The sequence below is a fragment of the Mesitornis unicolor genome, unplaced genomic scaffold (assembly GCF_000695765.1).
Source record: "Mesitornis unicolor isolate BGI_N332 unplaced genomic scaffold, ASM69576v1 scaffold44587, whole genome shotgun sequence".
In the NCBI taxonomy this organism is placed as follows: Eukaryota; Metazoa; Chordata; class Aves; order Mesitornithiformes; family Mesitornithidae; genus Mesitornis; species Mesitornis unicolor.
Genome location: NW_010196601.1, coordinates 33,833 through 41,750, shown reverse-complemented (window position 1 = coordinate 41,750; position 7,918 = coordinate 33,833).

Here is a 7,918-nt window from a genome sequence, read left to right as displayed (position 1 = left end):
CCTGTCGCACGCAGGTGCGCATGCGCGGCGGTTCCCGCTGGGGCCTGGCGAGGGCGCTCCTGGTGGGCCGGGCCTGGTTTGCCGCAGCGTGTCAGCTCCGCGTGTCAGCTTCTCGTGTCAGCTCCTCGCTCCAGTCTTCCCCGGCCCCAGAGCATCTCAAGTCGAGAGGCGCTAGCGCGGTTCAGGCTGAGGTGTGGGCAGGGACGACTGAGGGGAGAGCAAGGCCCCGGCTGCCGGAGCTGCGAAGTTTCCGGCAAGATCCGCAGCCTCTAGCAGCATGTGCTCCTGGGAAGACTGAATAAAAAAATCCAAATTCCTAATTCCGTGCTTTTCAGCTGACCCATGCTTCTCTCTCTGACTTGAAAAAACCAAACTGTTTACTTTCTAACTGGGTTATTCAGAAGAGGTTACGGAAGAAGCATGGCTGTCATTCAGAATTATTCTTGATGGCTTTTAATGATCTTGAATAAATAATAAAACACTTGAATATGATTTTGTAAGATACTACAGCAGGTTTTTTTGGTCTTGAAATGTCATATTCCGTTGGAGTCTTTAGTAGTATTTTTAGGAGGCCTTAGTTCCCTTGATTAACCTTTTATTTTCACCTACATGAACAGAAACAAATACATCCAAAAGCTTTTCAATCTGATACTATTACTGGCCTACTTTTTCTGCTGCCTCATGTTATTTTTACCAATCAACTATGTAATCTGTTTCAGCTAAAAATACTTCTAATTTCTACCTACTGGACATGCTTGTAACACACTGGTACAGAATTTTTAGAGCAGAAGATTTTTCAGTGATGTAAATGGGAGAGCAGGTGTGACTGGTGTCTAGTGAACCTAAGTTCAGTCCCCAAATTCGAAGTATGCCTTTCACCAAGTGGAGAAGATGGATCATGTGAATTGCAGAATGGAAATTATTACAACAGCCAAAAATGCAAAACTCCATGTCATGCTTAACAGCATGTGGACTACATCTGCAGTTCAAAACAGGTGATACACAAAATCTAGCAGCAAGTGTTTTGAACAGATCTGTTAAGAATGCTATAAGATGACTGGAAAATAGGAAAAGTGCATCTGGGCTTTTACTTGAGGGGACTAATTGAGGGGTCCTAGCTGAGAGGCTTCCTCTGTACTCAGTGGTGGGAGGTGTCTCCAGAGGACAAGTCTTTGAAGTTAGGTGGGCTGAATAGTAATTGCTTGTCTTTAAAAAGAAGAAAAGTGACCTGGCCAAATACAGACCCTGAAGTCTGGTCTCAATCTCATGCAAAGCTTTGGAAAATTTAAAATTTCTCATAATAATACCCCATTGATAAAATATTTGATATGGTATCATCTGGGAAAGAATGAGAACATGGGGATTAGGAGAGAAATTATGACGTGAGATGGCCACAGATAAGATTGAAAAGGGAGATGTCAGACTTAAAGGGTTGGTTTTAGGATGGTCTTATTTAATATTTTTTGTAGTAGCCTTGATAAAATCAGTAGGAACAGACTGAAATCTGAAATGATCATCATAAGTATAGAGAGTATTTTTGTTTAAAGAAGGGAGGTATTAACATGATTGTTTAAGTCCTTGGTGAAATCTCATCTGAGGTACTTGAAAACTTCTCATTAATTGTTCTATAGCTGAGCTAAGGTTGATCTGAAAGAAGGGCAGAGGGAGGTTGGGCGCATCACCAGAGAGCTTGAGAGCCTTTTGTACAAACAGATTTTACGATGACTCAGCTTGTTTACTTCAATAAAACAAAACCAGAGAGGAGATACAAGTGCTGTCTATAAATATATCAGGGAAGTAAACATGAAGGATGAAATCCATTTAATTTGCAGGGCAATGTTGACATAAAAATAAAAAGATATGTACTATTCATTAATAAATATATAAGGAAATTACAAGAATGTTTTTAGTCATCACAGCAATCAAGTTCTGAAACAGCTTTTCCATGGAATTAGTGGGAGCAAAAATATATCTGTTTTAGTAAGATGCTTGATAAATTTATGGGGCAACTGTACAGCAGAGCTTTCTGTAGCACAGGGAACCAGACACTGTCATTCCGGAGGACCTTTTTGTTCTGTGTTACTGTGTCAATTCATAGTACACATAGCAGAACATTTTGTCTGGATTTGTGGTTTTTAATATGGGAAGGACTTGTCAGAATAGAAGAAAGGAGTTAAGCAAAAGAAGTTTTAAGTGAGATGAAGAAAGCGTGGGGAAGTTGCAGATGGCAAGCAGGTTATAGCAAAGCTATTCAAGGATCGAGTCACAGGCCCTGAGCTCTCTTTGGGTACCAGTACAAGTTTATGTCAAATTACCCTGTGTTTTCAAGCTTTGTTCTGCTTTTGCAGTGCATACTGCTTGAATTTAGTACTGTTGAATTCTTACGACTGTTGAGAGCAGCAAGGTCTGTTGCCTGTTGACTTAGCAGAGCCTTGTATTCAGTGTCTGAACTTCCTTAATGCAGAGCAGAAGATCAAATCCAACAACAAGTGAATGTGTAGACTGGCCCAGAGATGCCAGCAGAGCTACTGACTAATGTTAATTCGACTCATGGAATCAACCCACAACTCAACCCCAAAAAAGAGAAATAAAGAAAAACTGATCTCCTATGTATGTTGGGAGTTGACACAACATTTGTTTTGTTTCAGCACTGAGCAAGCACATGCCAACCAGCTCACACCAGCAGGAAATTAAGTAACATTTTGTTCGAAACGTGCCATTGTGCATTTTCTGGAACCTTTTATACCAGTAAGTATCTCACATACATGATGCTCTAAAGAACTCTGAAGTTTGGGGATATTCAGATGGTTTATTTTCTAAATACTTTGCTTCAGAACCGTATCTGGCCACCTGAAGAGACACTCTGTTCTGCCAGAGCAGCACTGATTCCATCCGCTTTTGATTTGCGTTGGCTGTTTAATCACTGGTGGGTGTGCTGCACTTGAATTGAAGTAACAGGGCTCTGACCATGTCACTGTCGAGCCCGAGGGCAGAACATCACTCTGTTATTACCTTGCTTCAGACGCTGATAATCAGTGATGCAGAGGGTGACTCAATTCTTTATCTTCAGTGAATTCTGTTTATGTAAGAGTGTGCAGTTCTGTAGTCACAAGGATATCTGTAATTCAGTCAAAAAAAAGGCTGATAGTGTTTTAAAAATCTCCAAACTGGTTTATACATCAATGCATATTCTGAGTTTCATACTAAATAGTGTTTCAGTTCCTGCTCTTTCTGTTCTGACTGCGTACTTGAAATACTTGTATATGATAGCTTGAAAATCACAATTGTACTGCTACCAATCATGGTTTTACCACTCTGTTTCTTTTCTCTCATGATACAAATCACTAAGTAGTGCACTGTCATCAACTGTAACAAGAAGAAACCATAAAATCTCTTTCAACAACAATTTCAAAGCTTTCAGCAGCAGTTTTTTAAAAATTTGTTCTGTATGTGCTGTTTTTCTCAGTCTACAGAAGAACAAACTTTGATGGAAATATTTAAAAATTAAGCTGAAATATTTTAGCAACATAGCTTCATTTTAAATTAGAGTTGAAATAATTAAAAAATGAAACTCAATTTTCTTTCCTTGCCTTTCTGAACATGCACACAACAGTTCATTGCAATGCCGGGAAGCTGGCATAAAGGTCTTTGTAGTTGAAAGAAGTAACTACTCCAACATATCCAAGGCCCAGATGTTCTCAAAATTGTTGTATTACTTTTACTGTTTTATTAAAAAAAAAAAAAGAGATTTAACCAATGCCAAGGATACGTTCTTCACTACAATATAGTGCCACTAGATAGAGGTACCTCAGCTGCACTAACAAAAAGAATAAGCTAAAGTACAACAGTTCAAAACTCGCACTATAGAAAAACTATCGATGTTGGTAGAATTTTGAGGGAAACTTTTTATTTTGCATAATTTGGTTATCAATTAAAAAACTCAAAATCACAGAAATAGCCAGTTTTGTCTTCAGTCCAATCTCACAAAACTTACAGTGTGAAACAGCTGTGCTGGTCTGTGGGATACACAGTGGTATACATATACACATGGTATATGCTGCCTCTCTGAAATCCTTCCTGAACCCCTGCAGAATGGAGGACACAACACCATTTTTCTCTAAATCCCATTTATATTTAGCAGCTGAAAAAAACCCCTGCTTTCCCAAGCATGTGGACAGGATCTCTGGTTTTAATGGCTTTCACCTACAACCCAGCCTTTTATGTAGCTTTCAGATACGTTGGATTTTATGAAGATGGTCACAGATTGACTTTCCATGACCTTTCCTGTTCTGAAATAGAAATTGTAATAACAATACTTATCTAATAATCATGGTCAGGGACTTTCTTCATGGCGGTTCCATCCTACAAACTTCACATAATATCCTGCAGGATTATTTGTTGTCAATAATTTTGATCCCTGTCAATTTAAATTCATGGGTGATAATCCCTCAGTGTTTGACTGCCAAAGATGCATAATACCACAAAGGAAAGTGAAATATGCAAGTCAGCCTTCAGAACCATTTTCACTGGGGGATGTGAATTTTTAGATATTATCAGAGAATTTTCACATAAATAGACTCTTAAGAGGACACTGTTGCTGAAGTGGTTCTTTAAAAAATAATTTTTTTATTTGAAAGGAGTACAGAAATCAAAATGCTAAGGAACAGATTTTTCTGATTAGAAACAGATTAGAAAAATCTGTTCCTTAGCATTTTGATTTCTTTAGTTGTTTTCTGGGAATACCTCATTTTAAGATTAAACACGGTGAATTTATTAACTAGTTTAGGAAAAGCAAGAGGAGGGTTATAAAATTAAATCTGCAGTATGAAGAACAGGGGTTGAGGGCTTCCATCAGTGGCTGTTGGAGTAGAATGAACTCACTGTGTTTGGACCAGCATCCGGTGCTACTGCACTCGGATGCTTTAAGTGGGAATGAAATGACAAGCAGGAATTGATGCAGTGGCCACCTGGTTATCCAGCTACTCACTTCTTGATATGCCTTTTAATGGCTTTAAAATTTTGGCTGTTTCACTGTGAGATTAATCATGCTAATACATTTTATAGTGCATAAAACAAACAAAAAGAGGAAAAGGTTTCCTTAACTTGAAAATTTACTGAAAGCTATTTTGATTAATGATACGAAGGAGCTTTCTTAGAGGTAGGTTCCTTGTGCAGCCTTCCAAACACTTTCCTCTCCTTCATTGTGAATGCTACTTTAGAATTCCAAGGAGTAATTACAGCTAATACAGCTTTAGCTCCTTTCAATGATACAAAGAGTTCAGAGATAAGATAACTCTATTCCAGTCTTACTGATGTTTTCTTCCATATAGCTGTGTACGTTCAAATGTGGCTTATTTTTTTGACACAAAATTTTGAAGCAGTGTTTACACTGCTTAACTGGAAAGGTTTCCAGAAGATACCCAGTTATTCTGAATGGTGTCATTTCAGAGCAGGTTTGTATTTGCCTTTAAGTACTGTATACATTGTTTTCATGGCAGAAATTACTAAATTTCCACTTGAAAGAACAGGCTGTTCCTGTCATGTTGTGTTCCACCAAAGCATGTTGTGAAACTCTAATAGACCCAATTTTGCTACTTATTTGTCCTATGTTCTCATCAGCCATGCCTTCCTTTAGAGAGGAGGTTCTCTGGCACTGGGACTGTTACCAGTTTTATGTGCTTAAGTGCTTCAGACATCACAATTCTGGGTACTTTATTTTTCACATGTGGTAATGTACTGAACAGAAAAATAGTTTAAATCACAGTCCTGAGCTGTTGGGTGACACCTGAATTCAAGAAAGGAGCAGCTGCAATTTAGTTACGTCAACCTTCTCCTGCCATAGAGCAGACCACGGTCCTTCAGGCAGCATCTCATGCAGAAGAGTTACAAATGTCAAACAACATACACAACCTCGAAGAGAGCTGTGGGGTTTGTGCATGGTTCACTGGGGTTTGATTTCTACATGCACCCAGTGTTGCAGAGGGAAGTGATTTCCCGCTGCGTGCCTGATGCAGCATTTTCATTGTATTATGAAGAGCAGCTTTTTGAAATTTCATGTGTTTAATGAGAAGGAGCAAAGCTGTGGGGGAGCCCAAGTCTTGCCAGTGCCTCAGACATCTGACATCCGCTGTGAGCCTTCAAACAGCCTTTACAGAGATGTCATTTCTGTGAGGCAGTCACCAGACGGGTGACATTCAGAGCATTTGTTTATAAGTACCACTGTGGTACCATTGGCACAGGCCATAGGAAGTCCCAGCCTTTTTCTCTTGACAAGAGCCACTTTCAGCCTTCAGTAGGAAAGGAGAAAGTAAAACAACTTCTTTCCATTATCTGCAATAGGAAAGGGGCTGGGACATCCCTTAAGCAGTTCTCAGGTGATGAACTCCCCTTGCACAATGATGAGCTGCACTGAGACACCAGTGAAGTGGGGGACTTCGGTGTTTCAGATCCAGTCCTTTAGTGCAGAAGAAACATTTCTGAGGTGTGATCAATAGCATTGCCATTTTTCATAACAGGTTTTGTTGCGTATCCCCAGCTGCAGGAATGTGTGACATAAAGAGAGGTAGCTACATATGGAGTTATAATGACATCAAACTGCAGCAGGTTAGAAAGAAGCACATAATTTTGAAGTATTTGCAAAAATGCTTCAAAGTTAATGATGCTGGCTGCTGATGGTTTTACACTGACAGACTGAATACACTCTAGTGCCTTTGAAGGTGAAAGATTGATGACCTTCCTTGAAAGTGAAAGTCTTCTTGCAGAGTTTAAAAAGCATGCATGCAATGTAGGAGGAGTTCTCTCAAAATAATCTGCATTTCAGAATACGTCCCAATCCATTTTCCTTGGTGATCTGAGAGGTGATTTGAATGTACATGTTGAGAAATCTAAACTTTAATTACGTAAGACAAGATAGCTGCAATAATCCTCATCCTTGTAGAATTCAGTTTGGGGCAACTTGTCCTGAATTTGGCACAACAGATACCTAGAACAGGGTCCTGAAATCCAGCTTGCTGAGTGCGAGAACTGAGGGAGAAACAGAATTGCAAACAAAGGAAGTTTGCCCTTAGGAGCAGACTTTGCACTAATAGATCATCTTCCATTGGCACCCTTATCCGTTTTTAAGCTCATTTTACTAGCAGGATATAGAAGTTATTTTTTATAGTGTACTTGGTCTGGCTTTGTTAACTCATAACATACAGACACATGGAAAACCCACAGCAGCTGGAACAAGATATTGCACTTCAGTATCTGATGAGCCATCGCAACTGGCGTATTGTAAGAACATGCATGGAAGAAACAATTAGACACCTGAGTAAGCTCCTTCATAGGCTACAGTCACGGGTGAGACTCCAGCCAAGGCTCGCTGATACTCGGTGCCTGCTGCAGAAAGAGGTGGGGCTGCCACCGCCAGGGCTCCCTCCCGCCTTCCCACTGACCCGACTTCATGCAGCTGCTGCTGCTGCTTTCCAGTGGCAGAGTCGTCCCTGAGCAGTGTAATCCTGGCATCTTCAGAGCATCCAGCAGCTGCCGAGCACCTGCAGCCTGTTCCAGAATTTACTTCTTTTTCTCCAAGTGGCTGACTACTGTTGTTTCAAGGCTACTGTTTCTCATCACACCACGGAAACACTGTAAGTATGACTTCTACTGTGGCTCTTGAGTTACTGCCTTTGTGAAACTCATCTCTGTTGTACTGAATAGTACAAGTTACTAGTGCAAAGTCTCTGTGAGGCTTGCTGTGGTCCCTGCTCCTGTTTGAGGTTTTCAAATGGATCCTTAGCATTTTAGTCTTTAGCTGAATTAAAACATGAAATCAAAACAACTTAAAATGTTGATGGCTTCCTGACTGTCGTTTTCCTAATTTGTAGCTAAATTGCTGGTGTGTCCTTCCTCTAAATGCCGGTGGTGCCTAGTGAAGTGC